Source organism: Arvicanthis niloticus, chromosome 4 (genome assembly GCF_011762505.2).
Source record: "Arvicanthis niloticus isolate mArvNil1 chromosome 4, mArvNil1.pat.X, whole genome shotgun sequence".
Taxonomy (NCBI): Eukaryota; Metazoa; Chordata; class Mammalia; order Rodentia; family Muridae; genus Arvicanthis; species Arvicanthis niloticus.
In genome coordinates this window covers 6509746-6531885 of record NC_047661.1, presented here as the reverse complement: position 1 = coordinate 6531885, position 22140 = coordinate 6509746, and the positions used below count along the sequence as shown (strand labels likewise).

Below are 22140 nucleotides of genomic sequence, written 5' to 3'. Positions count from 1 at the left end.
TTCTGTCCTTCAGGGGCTCTGAATACAACCTCATTGTGGTTCTTTATCCTATTCTTCAGCTGCTTTCCTACACTAATATAGCAGATACATTACAGGCACAGTTATTAAAGGGCCTTTCCCAAATTAATGTATTCATTAGTACAACCCCTCCAGGAGGTAAATGCTATTATTATCCTCATCTTATAAGTGAAGAAGTCTCAGAGAGATTTCGTACTTATTCAGAATCACAGCTAGTAAATGGCAGAGCCTGAATTCTAAACCTCTGTCAGGGGCAGCTTTGCTTATACACTGAAGGCGTAAAATCAGCCATAGGCCTAAGTCAGTCTGCTAACACAAAGTCTCGGGTCTCTGTGGGAAAACACTGAAACAGATAGCTATAAGATATTATAAACAGGCAACTTTGGTGGAAATTTACCAGCCTGGATAGGAACAAGTAGTCATAGGTCTTGTGGATAGTCATAGACCTTGGGTAGCCTTGGTGGATAGTACTAACTTAGATAAGGACAAGTGAATCATAGGCGGAGTCATAGTGAACTGTCACCTGAACCTTTACCCAGCTGGCACTCTGTTCTGGAAGATATCTGTACTCCCCCTAAATACCTACGCTCCTGTGTCATCCCCTTCCCCACAACTTGCCTCTATGTGCATATAACCCCTGTATGAAAAAAGTAAAATGAGTGGTTTGATCAGCCTATAGACAAGCCACTCATTCTTTGTGTCCCCTGTCCTCCAGTTCTCTCTTCCAGGTCTTCTGATCCCAGTTCAATGCCCTGTGGGACTGGGGCAAACCACCACAAGGCTTGGTCTGGAGTCTTTCCTAATTACTAACACATTGCCTTTCACACCAAAGGAAACTAGATGGAGACGTGAGGTGGTAAGGACTGTGTCTCAGCTATTTACCTCCCAGGGCCGTGTGTGATAGGAGACTGGAGGAGGCTTTCTTCTTGACAGTTTTATATTTCTATCCTTCTCTATCTCTGGAAAGAACAAACTCTACTAAAAGTGTTAAAGCCCCCATCTCAGTGGAAATTAGAATTCTCAAACCATTTGGAATCTGCTCAGGTCGTGGTCCAAGTTCTAGGCCCATTGGCTATAGTGAGTTAACAGAGATGGGGAAAGGATCCTCAAAGGAAAATACATGTGTTCTTCCAGAGATGAGTCTCTCAGTACAAAGCCACTAGATAATGAATTGCCTCCTAGTGAGTAGAACCCATGAAATCTGTCCATTATCAGTTTTAATGTCTCCATTCCACACAGGGTCACAGGTACAGAACATGAGAGAAAGTCATGAGAAATCTGGGGCTCCTGTCAGACCTTTTTTTTCCTGAAGGTCATCGTGAGAGATGTTGTTCTCTTCTTTTATTAAATTTGTTTGTTTGGTTGATTAGTTGTGTCTGTGCACCCTTGAGTCCATGCACAGACACATGTCCATTGCCACAGTGCGCACATGGAGAACTAAGTCACCACCACCACCATATTATGTCTGTCTCGCAGGAACCAAGCAGGGCAAGTATCTCTTGAACTGCATCTGGAGCCAGGAAGGGAAAGCTCAGTTGGCTGGTGTCTGCACTACCAGTACATTTTGCATCTGATGTACAGGTTCACCCTAGAAAATATATTCCAAAAGAAGCAGCCACCTTATTTGTCTGGAGACATCTTCTTTGTGGGGAAAGCCACAGCTATCCCCAACCCAGTTTAGCCCACCACGTGTGATGTTATAGATGTCAGAGACTGTGTTTCAATTACTCCTTCCACCTCCGGCCACCACAGCACAGTCTGAGGATCCGTGAAGAACACACTTCTTCCATTGCCATTTCCAATGGCATTTGAGGACAGGCAACCGGACAGAACTATCTGTATAGTTCAGTTTGCAAATTACCAGATAACTTCAAAGGGTAAAGTAGACTTGGAAAAAGTATTTTGAGTGGAAAAGGGGAATTCTATATGAGCCGAAAATATACATGACTGAGGTGGCTGCAAGCCATTGTCGGGAGGTAGAAGACAGCTGGAGAGAACATGCAACCTCCCAGCTGTGAGAAGTAGAGTTCTGTGGAAGCTTAGTTGTTGCTTCTTGATTTTAGGGAACAAACTGCTAATGTATTGTGATGAGATTATATAAATGTCAAGTCATCTTATTTTCCCTTTTAGTTCTTTATTTTTCGATGGATTCCTAAATACTCTCAAAACACCGTTTCTTACTGAGCTTCCTAAGGTAGGACCTAGGAAACAAGGAAATACCCATTGTTGTCTCTCCTCAGGTCAAGTGTTATTAAAATTATGATGTGTTTCGCATCTACTGAAGTCATGTATGAAGATGTACATTGTGGGCATTTGAAACAGCTCTTTTCAGCTAGAAGCTACAGGTACCCTATACATGAAAATGGGTACACTTTGGTGTGTTGTTCTTCATAAGAACTGTGCAGTGATGAGAAAGATCTGAAGTTACATGCCACAGTATGCTGGCTTTCACGGATAGTGTTGAAAGGAAACAGACATAAGGCTCTATTGTTTCAGTGACATAAGATACATATAGCAAAATGTATTTGCAGTATCATAAGACTAGAAAATAGTTATTTCAGAGAAAGAATGACTGGGGGAGGGAAGAGGAGGGAGACTTCTGGTGAGTTTCTGTTTTGGGGCTAAGTGCTGTTTGCATGGGTGTTTTTAGCATATAAGATTATGCACTTGACTAGAGCATTTTTCTCATGTACATTTTTCTTCTGTTGAAAAATTAAAGACAGGGCTGAAGAGATGGCTCAGCAGTTTAGAGCATTGACTGCTCTTCCAGAAGTCCTGAGTTCAATTCCCGGCAACCACATGGTGGCTCACAACCATCTGTAATGGGATCCGATACCATCTCCTGGTGTGTCTGAAGACAGCTACAGTGTATGTATATACATTAAATAAATATATATATATTAAATATTAAAGACAATGTATTTATGCTTAAGTAATCAACATGATATGACAAAAAAGAAGATGATTCAGAGAAAAACGTAAGAACTCTTCTCATCTTTGACGAATTGTATCTAAATAACTGATTATTCTAGTCTTCCCAGTTTTAATAAAGCAAATTAGTTTTATTGTAAACAGTGAAGCAGGTAACATCATTTGTATCTTCAATTCAAGGTAATTGATTTGTTACACTTTGCTGAAAGGAAAAGGAAATAATGAATAATGGCTTTGTTGGAGGCAGGCCATAACTTTTGTTCTTGTTTAAAGGAGCCATGACTTCAGAACTAGAGAACTCTATCACCTGGGGAGCAGGAAGGCAGGAAGCTGTGGTGACAACGATGTGAAAGACAGACAAGCTCTGCAGCGCCCCTCCCCAGTCCAGACCTCTGCCTCTCTGATCCTGGAATGGTTTTTTGGATGGGATTATCCAGGATTCTAGATGTTGTTTGTCTGTTTCGTTTGTTGTTGCACCTTCCACTACCAACTTATCACTCTGTAGATATGCAACTCTGAGCAACCTTTTCTTATTTTGATGTTCTGATGGTTTGTGTTCTCTGCTAGAAAAATCAGCTATTGGGCAAGTTTCCCTGATTCTCATCTGCACAGAAGCCTTACTAAGGCACATCCAACCTTTTGATATTAAGACACGATGTCATAATGCACATTCCAGTCCCTACAGATTCCATTATAGTTTTACATTTTAAGCAAGGTTATGGTTTCGATGCTTTGCTTGGGGGCACCTGTGGACCCATGGAATAAAAGCCACAACAATCAACAAAGTTTTTAGATGGCCTCTTAATCTTTTCAGTAAGAAGGAGAAACAGGTTGGGGTGTGTAGGGAACAGGGAAGATGTTCCACACCATGATAGGAAAGCAACAGAAGACTTCATTATCTTATTAAGATGACATCAGTTAATTGAAGAAAACTGTGCATATGCATCTCAGGTACATACCATATAGGGGAATTGTCAGAAGTCAGGGATTGAGCTGAGGAATTCCTTGAGTGCACAGAGAATGTTCTCCCAGATGCTGAAGACATGTTCCATAGTTATAATAGCCTTGCTTCCCCTGACTTGGCGAGATGAATAGCATATTTAATATAAGCCCCTGGAGTCACTGTTAGACCTAAAGATCCAAAACCAGGAGACGTGCTCCCACAGAAACATCCACAGACGGGATTCGCTGCAATAACAGGAGGTTTATTGATAAATTGATAATAACCAGTGCACTGGGGTTCCCTTACATGCAGGCAAGAAGAACCCCAAACTAAAGCTAAGGGCAGTTTATATACCATTCTTACGGAATTCACAAGGACAGTTAATTACTTCTTAAACAATAACCATATAGGATTTCAAACAGCCATTCCCAGGCCCAGTTTCTAAGTAACTCAAATTTGCACCTTATCTTTAAAACAATGAGGGTCAGCTTCAGTGGTTTCTGTTTACCCAGCTATATTGTGTTAAGGCTCATCTCCCTGATAAACTCTTACCTTGGCCCTTCTTCCTGGAATGTGTGTTTGAGTCTTCGGGATGTGTCTCGATCTGGGCAGCTAATGTTTGAGTGCAAACTGAAACTCAAACTTAAGGATCTTTTAATTTTAAGTTCAAGCTGAGACCTGAAATTCTTACATTCTTATATTCTTACGCCATCTCCAAACTCTTCAGCTTCTATTCTGCAGTTTTACATCTGTGTTCTCAGAGCACAGTATTCTCCCATGACATAAATGGTGCGGCACCACCTGAACAAGAGACTGGTTACTAACAAGGAAACTGGCATCAACAGCTTTGCACTCTGATGGGAGACAAGAAATGACTTCATGAATCCCTTTGTCTCACCTGCTAACACTGGAGGCACACTCTACCTAGAAACCCACTGGCCACAGTGACCTGGAAACCAGGGAAGCTGTCTTCAACTTCCTTCCTGTCCTGCAATTCCAGTTCTCCAGCACTATCCCCAGCCTTGTAGTAGGCCACCTTCTGGGGCCTCTTCCTCTCTGCTCCCATTCCCAAGACACTCCACAGATCTTACCAAACAGCCTTCCTTCTTCACAAATCCATTTGTCTCAGCTGCCAACACCCTGAGGCACTCTCTACTGGCAACTGCTGGCCACACTAGCCTGGAAATCAGGTAGGCTAGTTTACCTTTTCTTCCCAGTTTCCATTTCTCTGGTCTTGTCCACAGTCCTGTGGCAGGCCACCTGCAGGTGTCTGTCTTCCCCCTCTGCCTTCATTCCCTGGTTACTCGGCAGATCCTTGCTGCAATCCCAGGTCTCTTCCCTCCTGTGGTCTTCTCAGCCACTCTCTGACCTTCTTCATGTCAACTCTCAATACCTAAAAACTCATTCTCTTTGGGACCCCAGTGGCCATTTCTGGAAGGCCTTAAAAGTATTACCTTCCAGGCAACCCACAATCACCACTCTCTGACAGAAATCGAGGAATGGAGAACCTACCAAAGAAAAGATCACCATGAGGATATTGCAATTCTAAACAACTGTGCACCAAACACAAGGACACCCAAGTTCATAAAAGAAATGTTACTACACATAAAAATCACATATTGACTCCCACACAGCACTGTATGTGACTTAAATACCTCACAAATAGACAGATCATCCAGAAAAAACTAAACAGAAACACTGGAACTAAATGATGGCATAAACCAAATGTACCTAATGGATATTTCCATTACATTTCACCCAATCACAAAAAATATACCTTTTTCTCAGCACCGCACAGAACTTTCTCTAAGATGGATCACATACTTGGATGCAAAACAAGTCACAACGGATACAAGAAACTTGAAATAACACTGTGAATTCCTATCTGACCATCATGAATTTTAAAGCTGGTAATCAACAAAAACAGAAACAACAGAAAGCTTATAAAATCATGGGAACTGAACAATTCATTACTGAATGAAAAATGATTCAAGACAGAAATTAAGAAAGAGATCAAACACTTCCTAGAATTGAATGAAAAATTAATATAAAGCATACCCAAAATTATGAGATACAATGAAGGGAGTTCTAAGCAGTGAGTTCATAACATTTAGTTGCCTACATTTAAAATAATGGAGAGATTTCATATTAGTAACTTAACAGCACACCTAAAAAATAACAAAGAGAAGAAATAACATTTAAAAGGGAGTAGATGTCAAGAAATAATCAAACTTGGGGCTGAAATTAATAAAATAGAAACAACAACAAAACCAATACAAAGAGGAGCTGGAGAGATGGTTCAGCTGTTAAGAGCACTGACTGCTCTTCCAGAGGTTCTGAGTTCAATTCCCAGCAACCACATGGTAACTCACAACCATCTGTAATGGGATCCAATGACCTCTTCTGGTGTGTCTGAAGACAGATACAGTGTACTCATATAAAAATAAATAAATAAATCTTTTAAAAATGAAAAGAATATTTAAAAAATACAAAGAATCAATGAAATAAAGTTGGTTCTTTGTCAAAACCTTAGACAATTAACTAAGAAGCAGAGAGAAGATCCAAATTAACAAAATTAAAGATGAACTGGGGACATAACAGCAGAAACTGAGGAAATCCAGAGAATCAGAAGGAAGTACTTTAAAAACTGTACTCCTACAAACAACTACAAATTTGCCTAAAAGTTTCCCTTAGCAATGAGACTGACCTGGAGCTCAATTCTGTACTTCCCAACCCTGCAAGTATCCTTTTTCCAGGGTCACTTTGATGGTTCCCTTCCTGCAGGGTCTTCAAAAGCTAGTATGCCTTCTTTCCGGAGATGTACTTATCATGGAAAAAGGAAAATTTACATGACAGTAAGGAGGAAATAATATGAGTCTTTGCTATCTACTCTCCAGAAATTAGGAAGTTTAGATCTATTGTGTGTGACGAGGATTTGAACACCCACGGGAACCAAGAGCTGGATCTAATCAATGTCTGAGGGTAGGAGTAACTGTGTGAATGCTTCAGGAACATCTGCTGGCTTTTCACAGACTTTGGATGTTAGGAAACAGTAGCATTCATGAAAAAGTCTCCTCTTTTGGTGCTGTTTATCATCAGGAGTCTTCCACAGCAAGTTTAAGATTCCCATAAAACTAGCGATCATAGGAATGCAGGGAATCACCGTGAATCCACAGCTATCCTAGCAGTGCAGACACAGTGAAGTCTGTTGGTGATGTGGAAAGTTCTACTCTTCTTCCATGACCAGTTGTTGAGAGGTCAAGTTTGGGAAACCTGTGAACTTCAAAATTATGGAAGACTTCAGACGTCTAACGTGTTCTGATTGCTTACACACTCTCAATGTCCGTAACCCACTCCCTGGGTTAGTCACTATTTCTTCAGGTGTACTTTAGATTAAGTAAGCAGATAGTGACTTTTTATTACGCCCTTCTTCTAGACCGGACAGCTGGAGGAAATGTCTCAGTTGTGTTCGAACTCTGCTTGTATGTTGTGTTTCTTTCTTCAGACTCTGAAATTGCTGCTCAGAAAAGCCAAATTGTGTCCTGAAAAACACAGCCAAGCAGAGTTACAACTCAATGCTAAATCATGTGGTGTGAGATTCTGGGAAATATCCAGTGTATCTGCTTATTGCTGATAATGCACATTGAAATTGATGTCATAGCTTCAAAACACTTTCATGCAAATTAAATTTGCATCAGTCAGTTGAAGGACTTCCCTACAATTTAACATCTGTTTGGCTTAGACTTAGATTTAGTAAACTGCACTTTACTGTTAGTTCATTGTCTCGTTCAGGTATGGCTGTAATATCTGCAGAATCCGCAGGAAATCTATATACACATACATACATGCATATGTATGTATGTATATATGTATGTATGTATGTGTGTGTGAGTATATATATGTGTATGTGTGTGTGTGTGTGTTTATATTTTATTGATTCATTTCTGAGGATACTCAAAGAGTGCTTCCATGTTCCCCAGATGTATTCTGGCTGCCACATATATCTTCCTGCTTTGCCACTCACAACTCCTTCTTGATCACGTCTCAGCACCCCACCTCATGAGAGCTACTGATGTGGTCATATAATGCGGTCACAGCTCTCTTGTGTTCGTTATTTCTACTTCATTTTAAAACATGGGCACAAGGCCTTCTTTTCATTCACTAATGCTTATTAACACAGCAGCGTGATGCAGTGGCATCTCATGAGCTTCGCTACGAAGGAAAGGGAAAGCTAAGACAGTATATTATATATCAATAGTTCGGGAGTCCACAATCCTGCCCTGTGATTCTCCACTTCTCTCTCTAGCTTCTCTCCTGCCAGCAGAACAACAGCTCTCTTTCCTTTACAAGTAAATGTTGTCTTTTTCTTCACAAAGTGGATATTCAAAATGAAGGAAAATGATCGTCAAAACAATGGGCAGTCTGAGAGTTGGCTTTGTAATTATTGCACTTTACACAATGAAAAGATAGAATGCCATTGTTAGAGTCATGGACATTCTCCATTTGATGCATCTACAGGCAGAACACTCTTTCTATTCAGGGTTCCAGCAGGGTGAATAAGTAGGCATTTCTATATATGCATGACTGAAAAAGACTCACCAAAACCAACAGCCAAGAATAAATGTTGAAGAACCTACTCTCAAGAATAAATTCTAAGTTCTACTTGAGAAGCAGATGCTTCCAACAACTCTCTAAAATAAGGCTCTTTTTTTTTCCTCCCAACCTAAGATACACAAAAAGTGATACACAGTTTCATCTCTGAACAACAGGAAAGTGTCAGAATCTACCTAAAACATCATTTATTTTCCCACTATATTTCCTTTGCAATTTAGTTAGGCAGTGTTTGGTGGCCTCACTTTTAACAATTTACTTGCTTTTATTTTATGTCTGTAATTGATTTGTCTGTATACATGTATTTACATCTTGTTTGTGCCTAGTGTCCCCAGAGGTCAAAGAGCGTATTAGATCCCTTGGAGTTGGAGACAGTTTTAAGTATCCAGTAGGTACTTGGAACCAAACTTGGGTCTGCTGGAAGGACAGCAAGTGCTCGTGGTTGCTGAGCTCTCCCTCCAGCTCCTTCCCTGATTGTTTTCATTACGTTTGTTTGTTTAGTGTGTGTGCGTGCGTGTGTGCGTGTGTGTGTGTGTGTGTGTGTGTGTGTGTGTGTGTGTGTGTGTGCGCGCGCACGCGCGCACGCCATGGCACACATATGGAAGTCAGAGGATAATTGTATATAATTTTTTGAGATTATAATTACATGATTACCCCCCTTCTCTTTCCTCTTCTTATTTGCCCCTTCTGCTCTCATTCAGATTCATGGCCTCTTTCTTTAGTTGTTGCTGTGTGCTCTTAAATACACAAATACAATCTGCTCAATCCATATAAAGTATGTATATGTTTTCAAGACTGATTATTTTGAATTGGATAATCAATTGGTGTACTCTTCCCTGGGGAAGGCTATTTTTCCTGCTCTCAGAATTCCATAGTTACATGTAGCTCGTTGTTTAGGGCCGAGGCCTTGTAAGCTTTCCCCCATCCATGTTAGTCTACTTATTGGTGTTCTTGTTCAGCTTATGTTTAGGCAGCTATGTTGGAGAGACTTCATGGATATAGCTGCTCACATTTCTAGGAGACACAGTCTCCTAGCAATCTTCCTGATCCTCTGGCTCATACAATCTACCCTTGCCCCTTTTGCCTGATCTCTGAACATTAGGTGCAGGAATTGTGTGGTAGATGTATCTGATAGAACTAGGCTCCACAGCTCTGTGTTTTGATTGCCTGTGGTTTTTGTAATCGTCTCCATCTGTTGCAGAGAGAAGTTCCCTGATGAGAAATGGTAACTACAAATACTTGTGTGTATAATGATAAGTGCTATGAACGTAGCTTAGGGATTATGTTAGTTTTACAAGTGGCAGGCATAGGTTCTACTCTAAGATACATGACTTCTGTGTCCCTGGGTAGTTGGCTGGGTTTCCAGTACCTGGCATGACATTTTTTTTCTTGTTGACCAGGTCCTATATCCAATTAGAAAGCTGTTCATTAGTACAAAGTTATGCATGACACTACTACTCTCTTAGGGTAATTGTGGGATGCCGGTTGTTATGGTTCATAAACACAAAGACAACAGTCCTACCTGAATAAGACTATTGGTTGCTTCCCAGTTTGGAAGCTTCAATGTCACTTTCTGGTTTCATAAAATCTAGTCCTCTGGATGGAGACTTTTAGATCAGATCCTTCTTGGGTCAGAAAATGCCTTTGAGAAATCAGTTTTCCCCTTCCACCATGTTGGAAGTTGAGCTCGGGTACTCAGGCTTGGCTGCAAGTGGTTTTACCTGCAGAATCACTTGCTAGCACAAATGCCCCTATATTGATCTACTAGCTCTTGTATGCTTATGCACATAGTAATATTTTACAGCCCCAATTACAGTGTGTGATTGCTTTCCCTTTATGAAGTATTGGTATGCAATACAATTCCTGAGGACAAAGAGTATTGCACTCAACCCTCTATTCCTAGCACCTAGTAAGCATTCACTTCTGCTGCTGCTGAGTTATTTAACAAAAGAACAAAATTATTCTTTTTCAGTGAGCATTTGTTTTCCAGGCTCCATCCCAATATACTTGCAACTAAAGGTGTAATTCAAAAAGAGAAAGAAAGAAAGAAAGAAAGAAAGAAAGAAAGAAAGAAAGAAAGAAAGAAGCAGAGAATGAATCAAATTCAATGCTTCATAAAAAATACTTTGCTGTAAAGGTAGAAACAAAACAACTACCTTCCCAGGATGGTGATAACAGCTACCCTAGATGTTCTTGAAGCAATGAAAAGTATGTCATAATTGGAGAGACCTCTCAAAAAATAAATAAAACTCCAACTCTCCTAAGGAAGCCATAAGCACAGAGGGGAATGACGAAAGAGATCATTGTCATCCTGGTATTTTTAGAAGTTCTTTGGTGACAGGTTGGGCTTTTGAGAATTGGAAAATGATAAAAATAATCTTGTTATTCCACAAAGGAGGCTCTAAATATATCAGGCCAATTTTGAGCACTGGCTGAGAATGTTGAGAAAATATTTTTAAGTGTTGGTAAAATGATAGGCTTTGGGGGCAGCCCTGCTGTATAAAAGATTTATCTTGAGGGAATGAGAAACGTTTGCAATGTGGGTGTCACAGAGAAGCAGCAGAAAGTGGTTTCTGTGTTTTCTTTCTCAAAATTTCAAGAGAAGAACCCATAAAGAAGAATTTTGTGAGATATTGATAACTAAAAGTTGCCATTTAAACCTTTAGTTGTGCCCAAGAAGGTCTTTCACTCCCCTGTATGGTGACCATGCTATCCAGATATGAAGGACCCTCTTCTTAACTCCACAATAGAGCACAGGATTCTGAAGGATTCTCTTATTTTTTCTATCAGTAGCTATTAAAATATGTAACCCACATTTCTATGGGCCTCAGGCTTTGGGTTTCAGGCAGAAATGATCGTCTGTTTATTTGAGAAGTTTGCTTCTATTCAAGTATCTATTCAAGGAATTTGGTCTAAGTTAATTAATTTAATTATGGAAAAAAGAATGAAGAAAAAGCCTGTGATTGACAGTTTGTTTTTCATTCAAAATACAACTCAAAGTAAAACGCATTTTTAGAGATTGATGATAGTTGATATTTTCTTAGTAATTATTTTGCTTTCTTTTTATTTCTCATTTTCCCTGACTGAATTTGAGTCTAAAGTATTCTGGTTATGTCTCATTTGAGTATTTTAAAAATGTGAATTGAAAATATAAATTCACATATCAAAGATATTTTATGTACTTTTGGGGGAGGGCATGCAGAGAGATTTCTAGCAATATTTTTATTTCACTGGATAGTATAATTGTGATAAAGTGAACCTGACTGAGACCAGGGAGACTTGACTATAAAACCGAAACAATGATAAAATATAAAATTGAGAGATAGGACAGAGCTAAGAAAAAACATCCCAGATTTACACAGTAGAACCACAAGACTGCCATGTAGCTCTCACTTGTGTGAAAGGCATGGAGTGTAACCTCCACAAGAAGATTTGAGGACTTCTGCCTCATGTGTCCCAATGTAGCCATGACATCAGTTTTCCTGTCATGGGGTCAACACAGTGCTTCATCTGTCCACTGTGTAGACTCTATCATCAAAGCCTCTTGAAAAGTACAAGTGTAACACTGAAGGGAAAATGAATCAATGCATAGCAAATGGTGTTGTCCACTCAATTTATCTCCTAAGTGTGACTTGGAGAGGATAGGGAAGAAAAATGAGACCTAAAGAGGCAATGCTATTCTCTCCCAAATAGAGGAAAGGCTATGGAGCCTACACCTGGATGGATAACAAGTAGGAGGGAGGCTGAGGACACTTAAAATGGAAGAAAGAAGAAGATGGGGACCAAGAAGGCCCCTCAAAAATGGTTTTATGAGGTTGCAATGTCCAGTTTGGCAAAGTCATTTGCAATAGGCAATATTTTCATCAGGAATTTGTATAAGCTTTTTCCAGTGTCCTGTGGAGTTTCTACAAGTCAAAAGTTTTATTATTGGGAAACACTGTTTTAAAAGTTCTGCAGCTCTATGCACCAAAACTGAACTCATTTTAGGTGGCCTGTGTGGGCCAGCACTCCCTGGAAAAACTTGTCTTTTCTCGGCTGGCCTAAAAGTGGCATCCCATTGAGAACACTCCTTCAGTTTTCTACTCCCCAAGGCCATTTTACTGGAAGCATTCCCCTCCCTATAGTAAAAATGAGAAATGCAAGAGTAACTTACCATTATGTGGAACTTGCAAAAGATGCCCAGAAAGAAGACAAACATTGCTGTGGGGCTCCAAATGGGAGACTCCAGTGTCTTCCAGTTGTATAGAAGGTCAGTGCTAATCGGCCGAGTAAGTCCTCTGCGTCTTTTAATGGGAGCTTTGTTAAATTTTCTCAGACCACTGGTATTCATGAAGTGAAGAAGGTAGCTACCAGTTCCCAACCTCCATCAGATTCCCCAAAGTGCTAGCCTGTAACAGAGGGCAGTAAATTTACAGACGTCTCAGCTCTTCAGAAGAATGTCTTTCTCACTTTTCTCTAGGTATCCCCACACCTTTGTGAAGGGGAAGGTACTGAATAAGTCCATATGCTCACATGCATTGTAGTAATCTGAAGCCCATGCCATTCGGGACAATTATCTCATCTGTATGATTCTGATGGTTGAAATAATTACTTAATAGAAATGTGGAGAAGACAAAATAAGGTCAAGAGTGAAACTTGACATTTATTAAAATAATGTTCAAAAGGTTCTCAGTGGCCTGAACTGATGGTTTCTGATCAGATAATAGCTTGGATAGATGCCAGACATCCTGGAAGACAAAGTTCCTGGATTCCAGTTTGTGTGGGTTTCAGACATGAATGGAGCCTTCAAAATCATCCTGCCCAGACATAGTTTACAACTTCCAAAAACTGAGAATTTAATTTTTAATAAAAATATTTCAGTAGAAAATATTGCTTTAAAATAAAATATTTCTAATAAAAAAAAAAAAATCTCTCACCCAACTGCCCCTCAAATCCAACAAAAGATGATGCGTTGATGAATTGAATTCAGTTTTATTTGTTGCCTAGCATCTACCTACCATTCAGTATTAACTCAGGCATTTAATTCATGGAACCTATTGCCCTATATCCTCCCAAAGCAGTCATCACTATGGTTAGTGCCTCTATGGGATAACTTGTGTGTGTGTGTGTACATATGTATATGCATATGAATATGTATATGATATATATGATGTGTATGATGTATATGTATGAAACCTTATTTTGAAATTTATTGTTGGTTCTTAAAACTGTCCACACTTTGAAACACAAGGCCACTAGCATTCTGTCTTTCTCTTTATACTTCACCCTATCCATTACTGAAGTAGATCTCTTGAATCCTTCTGTGAGCTCTCAAAATCTTTCTTACATTTCCCTGTCCCCTGTTTCTGTCATTTAAATCTTTATCTCTGTGTTTTTAAAGTCAATGATATAACATTCTTCTGTATGACCATAAGTATCAAATGATTTATTTATAAGTTGCATACAAGAACTTAAAATTAATAACTAGTATTTACTAGGTAGTTACATACATGCAAGTTATGAGACAAATGGAAGACAATGATTGTACTGTTTTTCTTAAATGGACTTTTGTTTTTTCATACATTTATAACTACCTATGTTTTATTATAATTTTGCTATTGTCATTTGTTCAACAGTTTAAAACTGTACATGCTATTTATTAAGGGATCCCTCTGCCAGGAATTCTCCATTCTTTTTTAATCTATATTAGTTACCTTCTATACTTGTGCTGATTTTGTTACCCTTGAATTTGGCTCTTAATTTTCTGTGTTAAATATCATGTTTCCTAAATGTTAACAGTTCTTTCTTTGAAATTACTCAATGGACTGGGGTACACTGTCCATTTCATATAAACAGGGCTGCTCCAATGTGCATGGAACCTTAGAAAGCTTTAAAGTTTCTTTCTAAACAAATTACTTGATTAGAATAGTATTATAAGGCACTGAGCATGGCTGTTGTGATCATCTGTGATCATGGCACTTAAGAGAAGGAGGTGTGAATATGATAAATTTGAGGCAATGGCGTACATAGCAAAATCTGGCCTTGAAGAATAAATTACTTTTTAAAATTATAAATATGAAAGCATTATATAACTCGTGCTCCCATATTAGGATATAGTAATCTGCTGAAAACAACTTAAAATAATGACTAAAGATGAGATCATAATATTTATTATTTTGTGAGCATGTAAAAATGCTCCACGGTGTTTGACCACAATCTTGATTGGTAACTACACAATTATTTTACATAATTTTATGCTTCTATCACAAAAGAAAAAAAATGTTATGTCTATAATGGCAAGTTCTTGGGAATATGTGGTTACTGAAGACATGCACATCTATGTGTCTGTACTACTTTTGTAATACCTCTTATTAGATTCTGCTTGTATAGTCCATCCTGACTATACATCAGCATTTAGTGAGTTCTTCAGATGCTGTGGGTTTCCTTCACTCATGATAGCCACACATGTAAGTCTTAGCCAGAGCTTGCAGGAGAATATAAGCAAAAATTTATGTTCTGATTATATAATATTTACCACTTAGAATTTTACAGCATGGAGTAACATGAATCACAAACATAGCTTTCATAACTTTCTTAAATAGTTTCTATGTTCCCAGAGAAAAGTTTTTTTTTTTTTTTTTAATATTAACTGGACCCTTCCCTCCATTCACTGTCATCAGTAGACAGGACTTTAGTGGGCATGAGAAGAGTAGCCATACTGGTACAAGTAATGTCTCATGCTAGGCAGAGCTTTGGGTAATCTGGGAATATATGACATCAGCACATCCATGGAGGCAGATAGAAGATATCAGAAAGAAGAACTTGTAACGCCCGAGCTGCCCCATGTTGGGCAGCCAACCTGTAAAGCCCGAGCTGTTCTGCAGGTCCAGGTCTAGAGAGAGAGAGAGAGAGAGAGAGAGAGAGAGAGAGAGAGAGAGAAAGAGAGAGGCTGTTGGGCCTTGGACGAGGTACCTCCATTTAACCTGTTAATTTCAGTCAAGTAGGACAGGTAGAGGGCGTGATTAACAAGTCTCTACCTCCAGAGATTTAAATATTAATGAATTATCAAAAGGCCAGGGGCGTAGCTAATTAAGTTATTCCCTCCCCTTTCTCCCTTCCCTATAAGACTGGTCTCCCCTGGCCTTTGGCGGGGGGGGGGGGGGGGGGGGGGCCGGGGGGGGGGGGGGGGGGGGGGGGGGGGGGGGCCAAGCGCAAAACACCTACATCCATTCACCATGCCATGAACAATAAAAGCTTTGGAAAACCGGACTCCACGTGTCCATGGTCTCTCCGCCTGATTCCCAGCTTTTGGAACCCTGGAACCTTGCCAATGCAGCCGCCGGCCCGCCCACCGACAGCTGCGTGAATGTGGGATCTTCCGCTGGCGGCGCGGGAAGCTCTGGTGCCGGACCGCCCTGAGACTCTGTCGCCGGACTCCCTCCCTTCCCCCCCCCCCCCCCGCCCGCGAGATTTCTGCCCCACAAGAGGCAAGCAACATGAAGAATGGAGACAAGACAGAGGGTCTGATCAAGTCTCAAGTCTCGTTTATTGTCTCTCTCTCTCCTTTATTGTCTCTCTCATTGTCTCCCATATTCTCCTATATTGAAGGGAAATCTGGGGTATTTATAGGCTTTTGCCACGTACCTTGTAGGCGAGTGGATATCACTTGCCTTGCAGGTGTGAATATGACATAAGCGTTACAGGAGTCTATAGCATGGATAGCACATGCACCGTGCACCTTGCAGGCTTGGATACCACGTGCACCTTACAGGCATGTATGGCATGGATAGCATGTGGATAGCACGTGACCGCATGCCTTGTAGGCTTGGATACCACGTGCGCCTTACAGGCATGTATGGCGTGGATAGCATGTGAATAGCACGTGGATAGCACGTGACTGCATGCCTTGCAGGCATGGATACCACATGTGTCTTGCAGCTGGGGGCAGTAAACAGCAAAACAAAATATGTGGGATATCAGAGTGTGCTTCAGCTGTTGTAGGCTGTTGAAAAACAAGTCTCACATCAGGGTATATGGCTTGACATGGCTGCAAAGCTGATAGCCGCTTTCTGCTAAAGGTCGGCTCCCAACAAAACTCACTGCTGTTGCAGAGGAAAGATGTTCAATACTTGGAAAAAAATGAAACAACTACCACAAAGACTGCCCATGTGGTAGCTACCCTATGGACTGGCTGAGGAGTTGAATGAATAAAGAATGTTGTCTCCTCATCTGCCTTTGGGTTCTGCACCTGGCTGTTGGAGATCAGAGGGAATATGACAAAATAAAGCTGGAAGTGAACTGACTTAAGAGCCCAAACAAGGTCAGCTGTAAACTTGCATGTGATATATGTATGTGCGGCAATTTGAACGAGAATGTTAGCATAGATCCAGATGTTTAGTCCCTATTTTGGTGAAACTATTTGGGAAAGATTAGAAGGTGTGTCATTTTTAGAGGAGGCATGTCACTTGGGGTAGGCTTTGAGCTTTCAAAGACCTCTATCTATCCATCATCTATCTGTCTATCAATCATCTATCTATCTATCTATCTATCTATCTATCTATCTATCTATCTATCATCTATCTGTCTATCTATCTATCCATCATCTATCTATCTATCTATCCATCATCTATCTATCTATCAATCATCTATCTATCTATCTATCTATCTATCTATCTATCTATCTATCTATCTTTCCTTATGTGTTTGTATGCCTCCAAGTAATGTAGATAAGACGCCACCTGTTAGCTACTGCCCCTGTACCTTCCTGGCCTCCTGCCTACTGCCACCACAACTCCCATGATGATTATCACAAACTCACTCTCTGAAACTGTAAGCAAGCCACCAATTAAATGCTTTAATGCTTTCTTTAATAAAACAAAACTTTTTAAATGCACTTCTAGCATGATGTGACACCCTCTGCTGCACTCATGAGAGGCCAAATCAACTGCCTACCTACTTAGAATTCGCGCCTCTAAAATTATGAATGAAAGAAATCTTTTATCTTACAGGTTATACACCCTTGGGTACTGTGTTGTAGTTGTGCAGAGATGATTGACAGAGAGGGCTCACTGAAATTCAACATGCCCCTGGCAGCCTGGCAGCCAGTCTCTGTGGTTCTGTGAAAGAAATACAGCACTCATTAGTAGGAACCCTCCTGGAAGCAGGGCCTGACCAAAGATCTAAAGATAACACTGTGGGGTGAGTCCTAAAATCCCTGAGGACATCTGGTCAACCTGAGCATAGTGGAGGAGGGAGGGAGGGTAGGCCTAGTTTAAACTGATGGTGAGAGTTCTAATGTTAGTCAAAGTTCTTGTTTTATATATACTACTTTAAATTTCTCTTTCTATTAACAGTTCTATATACCTTGTCTTTATTTCCGATTACTGGTATTTTATGATGATAAGTCTAAAGGTATGTACATGTGGATGTATCTACAGAAACTTAGCAGCTAACCCTTTTCAGCATGCAGCTGGCTTCTTAATTCTGAGACTCATGTCCTTTGACTCTGAGAAGGAATCCCTGGTGATATTTCTCTGATGATTTCTTCCTCCTCCTTGTTCTTTCTTTCAGTCTTGTTAATCAGATGTGAGGCCACCTGGAGTATCTTGTATCCTCGTGTATCTTATCTTTCCCTTTCATATCTCACATCTCCTTTTCTTTGTTCTATTATTTACTGTTCCTATACCTACTACCTATCTGAATTTCAGGATCATGGTTTTTTTTGTTGTTGTTTTATTTTATTTTCAACATTACACTGTTTTCCTCTCAAACTCTAATAAAATTATCTTTGGTTTCCAAAACAATAAGTTACAGATCAATAGAGAAAGACATTCATTGTTGATCTCTGATTTCTACATGTGGACAAATACATACACTGTGCACACAATCTTCATGAACACATAAACACATACACATTCTCTCATATGTACACACACTCACACACACACAGAGAAGCAGAAATCCAGCCCAGGAGAGGTGCTGCGGCCTTGGGCTCCTCTTGACAATGAGGTTCCCATTTGATGCTTCCCACTTCCTGCAGTGAAAATCTTGAACCCATCCCAGCCTGCTGAGATTCGATGAGTCCTTAGGGAAGGGAATGAAAGAATAAAGGGACAAGAGACACAAAGGAGGAGAGCAGGTCTAGGGTTCTGATCAAGATCTCTAACTTTAATTTCAGGCTGCGGGTTATAAAGACACAGCAAAATGGGAAGTTTAGGCAAGGGTCATTGCTTAGGGCCATCCCACTATTGAGTCCTCATTGTCTAAGAGCATCCAGCTCCCAAGAAATACCAGACATTCTTTAAGTTCTGGGGTGAATGTCCTTTCTTAACCTTGTACTGACTAGGCTTTCCAGAACAGCAGGTAATTTCCTGGGTTTGGCTCCCCAAGAACCTGCTGATCTTAGTTGATGTAGACCTTGGTGGAATTATTTTAGAAGTATTTGCATATATTATTCTCAAAATTGAAGAAAATTTTTGTGCACTGTATTCAGGAGGAAAAGGTACTGAATCCAGAACTGGGAAACCTGTTTAAACCATTTTAAAGAATGCTCTTTCCATAAAGGAATTTGTGATTTAGGATGGGGACTTCTCAAATCAGAATGGGACAGGTGAAAGAAGTATTTTGGTAAAAAATTTCAAAATAAAAAAATTTCATTATAAGCATTATTAGGAGGGTTTGCTGAGCATGGCAAATGCAGACCCCCATACGAATGGTTCTCAGTTCTTTATCACGACAGTTCCAACTCCTCATTTGGATGGGAAACATGCGGTGTTTGGTCAACTAATAAAAGATCTAGGTGTGGCAAGGATGCTTGAAAACGTAGAAGTGAATGGAGAAAAACCTGCCAAACTCTGTGTTATTGCAGAATGTAGAGAATGGAAAGAAGGGGATGACTGGGGAATACTCCCCAAAGATGGCTCTGTGATAGTCATCCAGATTTCACTGAGGACGTAGATGTAGATGTAAAATATGTGAATAAAATTTTATTAATAGCTGAAGACTTAAAAAAAATTGGAAATACTCTTTTCATGTCTCAGAACTGGGATGTGGCTATTAAAAAGTTGCAAAGGTTTTAAGGTACGTGGATACTCTAAAGGCTGTTATAGAGAGCGCAGATATACCCAGACTGCAACCTGTACCTTAAGTTATGTGCTGACTATTGGTGCTTGTAAATTGAAGATGTCAAATTGCCTCGGGGCAATTGACAGTTGTTTGGAGGTTCTTGACATGGAGCTTTTAAATACCAAAGCACTGTACCAGCTAGAATGGCAAGGACTAAAATGGTATGATTGAGCAGGGGCTGATCTTAAGAAGGCGCAGGAGATAGCCCCAGGAGATAAAGCTATCCAGGCAGAATTGCTTAAAGTCAAACAAATGATAAAGACACAGAAAGATAAAGAAAAGGCAGTGTGTGCAAAAAAAAAATTGCTAAATAAGGATCAAACTTTCCTTAAATATTGTATATTGATTACATAAGAGATAGTGTAAGTTACTGTCTACATAATTCCTGATGTGTTTCCCTTGATTATCTGTCATTATTTACATCGAAGTGCTAATACAGATTCCTTCTTAAGAAAGTGTTATGAAATTAAAAAAAAAAAAAAATTAGTCCTGTTACCCTCTAATCTAGTGTCCTTTCCACATAACTCACCTCCTCTGCTTCAGGACACCACTGTTTCAGTGGACACATTGCCATTCCCATCAGGATTTCCTTTCTTTAGAACAAAAGCCACCTACATACTGAGGTTTTGTTGTTTTGTTTTTCAGTTACCCCGATTCTAACAACTGTAGTTTGGAGAATGAATCCTTTAAGAAAATTTCTCAATTAAAATAGAAAACTCCAATATTAATAGAAAATATTTTAAAACTCAGAGGGTTGGAGGTAAATATCTCCTCTGCAACAAATGGCTAGACAAGTGACTCCACTCATCTATTCACTTTTTTATCTGTTTTTCCCTAGGAGTGCATGTGTTCCTATGTGTCTGCACATTGTATTTCTCTCTGCCTGTGTGTTGTTGGGGAATGTGACACCTGAGCAGTTCAGGCTCACTGAATGAGTTTGCTCTAAAAGAAAGAGACTGACCCTGGAAAGTCCACACAGTACCCACACACACATCCAAGGTTACTAACTCCCATCCTTTGCATCAACAGAGCACTCAGAAGTGTCTTCTAACACCTTGACAATGGGAACTTGACCCAAGTACCCTTGTCCTAGCTGGGCTGACAGCACTGGCAGCCTGATGCCAACTGTCCATCAAAAACAAAACAAAACGAAACAAAAACCTCTCAGGAGGTTTTCAAAACATATAAGCATGTCAGGCTAGTGCAAGGAGCCACAGCTTTCTTTAAAAAAAGAAAACAGTCCATATTCGGTGTCTACATTTCAGCTTCTCAGTCTATTGCTTTCCTCCAAAACACTAGATTGACAAATCATGCTGCCTCAAGACACCATGCCAGAGTCCAGTGCTGGAACCTGGAGCCTGGAGTCTGCAGGCTACATTCCTCTGACATTACCAGGCTTCCATTGTTTTGCTGACAAAGAACACTCTGGGGAGACTGGAAAGCAGAGAAGAGTGAGAACAGGCTTCTGTTTCCTATTTGCTTGCTGTGGGTGTTAGCATGACTCAGTAACAATTCTGCGTGTCAATCTCTCACTTCCTGCACCACCCCCAACCCCCTAACTGCCCTCAGGTTCTCACAGAGGTTCCACTTTGTTCTTTTGAGCTCATTTTCCAAGCTTCCTGGGCAGCAATAGCTCCACCTAAGCAGTTTTCCTCCCGGACTCTTAGTCCCTAGGGCCCTTCCTCTGAGCTCCGTTTGAGGATCAGGTGAGAGGCACCCAACACTCAGAGGTGGAGCATCGCCCAACCCAGTGATTGTCATCCCCTATTTCTTGTTCCAGAGCCTTCCTCTGCCTCGGTTTACATTTCTGATTACTCTCCCATGGATACTCTCCCAGAGTCTTCAGGACTCTCTTGTTTCTTGTTTCCCCAGCTATCCTCCAGCTTTCCCAGCCCAGTCTCCCCCCTTCTTTCAACTATCCATTAAATCGAGGCTTTTCCCAAACTGTCTCCCTGGGCATTCCTGCCTTTTACTCTGTCTTCACCGGTCAGTCAGCTTTAGTTGCTTCCTGAGAATTCTAGCTCTCAAATTTACAGACTGGTCTTCAGAACTCACACTTTTGTGACAATGGCAAGAAGGATATTTCTATCACAATGTTCCTTAGGCTTTCCACTCGCAATAGCTCCCAAATAAATCTTACCTTCCTTGTTCACTGTTCCCTCCTGTGCTTACCATCTGCCTCGCTGCCTAAGGCAAAACAATGAGATTCCTTTGGACGTCTTGCCCTGTGCCACCAAATTCTAAATCCTGTGTCCTACCCATTCCGTAGTTCATTCAAGAGAATTCCCACTTATCAAAGGTCTTGAATGTTCCAAAGGTAGTACTAACGGCTTTATGGCTCAACTTATTTAGTCCTCACAGCAATAACTAAGAGGAAGATCCTATCTTCTCTTTTATGAATAAACCAACATGCAGAGTGTGACCTGGCATGCCTACTTATATCCATAATGTCTCACAGAGGCGGGATTTGGATCTAGGGTGGCAGATCCCAACCTTTTGATTGACAGATTCTCAAACACCATGGTTGCTTGCTT

The 22140-nt window shown here is 40.4% G+C and overlaps 1 pseudogene; it reads left to right on the top strand.

Moving 5' to 3' along the window:
- The window catches only part of LOC117706787 (peptidyl-prolyl cis-trans isomerase D pseudogene), a 40065-nt pseudogene that overhangs the window by 16840 nt on the left and 1085 nt on the right, over positions 1 to 22140 (top strand).